Genomic DNA, 2,397 nt, shown 5'->3' with positions numbered 1-2,397 from the left:
AAAGGTGACCTTTGGTCTGTACAAAGTGACCTGTCTTGGCTGCATTTTAGTAGACTAGTATTTTGTAAAATACAATCACATTTCCATCATTATACATTATATATGTATATAGATTACTATTTAGAAATTGGTTCTTAAACTTATTTTTCTTAAAACATAGAATAATAAATAAAGAAGTAAAGCAAACAATTATCTCTTCTAGTTATGGTTACTGGTTGATGTAGGTTGCTAAGCTTTTTAAAATTTCGCACGTGGAGGATATGAAACAAAATATATATTTTTGAATGGTTTTATATATTTTTTTGAATAACTAAAAAATCAGAAATTACTACATCAATACCATAGAATTTCACTATAACCTATCAAGTCTAGTAACTAAGCTGTATTTAGGTCTACAAAAATATGAAATTTCAAGCAGACTAAAAATATAACCTATTTCCTGTAAATCTTGGTTCGAAAGAAAGAGATGACATCTTAACACATGAAAATGGGTGAGAAAGCCACTAGGGGACATTCTGAGCTTTCAAATGGTTATTCACATGTCATATATTGAAGTAAGTGTATATAAGGGACCATTTCCAAAAATGGAAAGAGGTGAGCAGGGCCACTGTGTTTGATTCATTACACGAGTGATATCTCAGCAAACAGAAAAGACACGAGGTTCTTATTTTATATTCTAGCTTGTCAATATAGGTAATTTGAGTTCCTAATTTGTACGAAACTACAGATTTAGTGTTTTGACATCACAAACATCTAATTTGAACAAGTGTTGCATTCAACATACAATGTGACACACAAAAATCAATGTTTAACTGTGTTTTTCTAATATTTACTTTTAAATTAAGAAATTAAATAATGTATAATACTAAAATTTGAATTATAATCTACAGTTTGATACCAAACTTATTGACATAAATTCATGAAATAGTAGTTCAATAAAATTTTGAATATGAGTCAATAAACACGATGACATGGAGAAGGTCTGGAGAAGGTTAGTGTATGACTGAGGTATATTTACTAATTTTTACTTTTGAGTAGTTTTCAGTTTTTTCTCACAGTAAAGAAGAAATACAAATTTCTCTTTTGCTTTGGGACAGTCAAGTTATTAATGTTTTAGGATATTTTATGTATTAATGTAAAAATAAAGCAAATACCACAAAAATTACAACAATTTATCATACAAATAAAAACTGCTGCTTGTCACAGTGAAAAGCTTCATATTGTCAGTATGTTTCTGATAAGTCTAGTACTTTTAATTAAATATACAAAATACAATGAATAAACAAAATTCATAAAAAAATATTTTTAGGTTTGATTATTGGACTGCATTTAAATTTGATGACAAGGAACTCACTTTACTGAAAATAAAAGTTTGGAGACGGCTTGACTGAGTAATGAAGAAAACTTTATTATAAATGTAATACATTTCGACAAGATTATGTTATCCTCAAGTACAGTTTTCTTTATTACCCAGTCAAGCCACCTCCAAATGTTTACCTGATGGCATTGTTCTATCACATAAAACTGTTTCTAGTGTAATCCTAATAAAAACATGCAACTGTGTATCAGACTTAACTTTTAAGTTTAACTCACCAGCAATTCTTTTGGACTGGCAGGTTTTGCAATGTTCTCCAAAGATGCTGACAATGGTGATGATATTTGGATGGTACTATCAAGATCGGTCTCTCTACGATAACATTTAACTTGAGAACCTAGAGGGCCGGTTGATGAAGTTAAAGATTCTACTCTAGTACTATTATTTGTATAACTTGGAGATGTGACTCCTCTCTGTTCTGACTTAGGCAGAACAGGGGCTGATATCTGATGAACAAGAGTTCTTCCCTGAAGTTGACAGGACGGTTGAGCAACAAGACTTGCTGATCTAGTTTCTCTTTCAGGATGTCTGACAGGAGGTGATTTAGGAGAGCGAGGCACCTGGATAAAAAAAACATGATAAATGAATTAAAAAGTGCCAAATCTACAAGGATATCCCAGTGAACCAAAAACTATTTCTATTTGCAAAAAATTGACCAAATTGATTTTGCAACATGATACTGTAACTCTTTTGGTAAAGGCTCGGTCAATTCAACCTCAAAATTTACTCCAAATTGACATATATAGTTTTCATACTATAACTTCTAATATGTTTTGTGTAAATTCACAAAATTTCACAAGTTTTCAGTATTTTCATTATGAAATTTCTCCATGAATATATGGAGTCAAAGTGTTGACTGCTCAAAGTGCAAATTGATTTTCATATATGATTATAAATACTTTTCTTCATCTCAAATATCATTTGCACAATCTCTAAAAAAACCCTAAATAAATTTCAAACTTTCTTTTCAGTAAAACTATATTTTATGTTATTTTCTCTACCCTATTTGAACTACCTCGTAA

The 2,397-nt window shown here is 30.2% G+C and overlaps 1 protein-coding gene across 1 annotated transcript in view; it reads right to left on the bottom strand.

The window, feature by feature from the left end:
- Positions 1-1,937, bottom strand: part of LOC111087351 (rho guanine nucleotide exchange factor 11-like) — a 36,606-nt gene extending 34,669 nt beyond the window's left edge. The window contains exon 1 of the mRNA XM_022393693.1: positions 1,594-1,937. The gene's annotated coding sequence lies outside the window, so the exon portion shown is untranslated. The remainder of the gene's footprint in view (positions 1-1,593) is intronic.
- Between the last annotated feature and the right edge of the window lie 460 nt (positions 1,938-2,397).

The sequence above is a fragment of the Limulus polyphemus genome, unplaced genomic scaffold (assembly GCF_000517525.1).
Source record: "Limulus polyphemus unplaced genomic scaffold, Limulus_polyphemus-2.1.2 Scaffold2043, whole genome shotgun sequence".
NCBI lineage: Eukaryota > Metazoa > Arthropoda > Merostomata > Xiphosura > Limulidae > Limulus > Limulus polyphemus.
The sequence above is the reverse complement of the archived record's forward strand: the minus strand, read 5'-3'. Positions and strand labels throughout refer to the sequence as shown.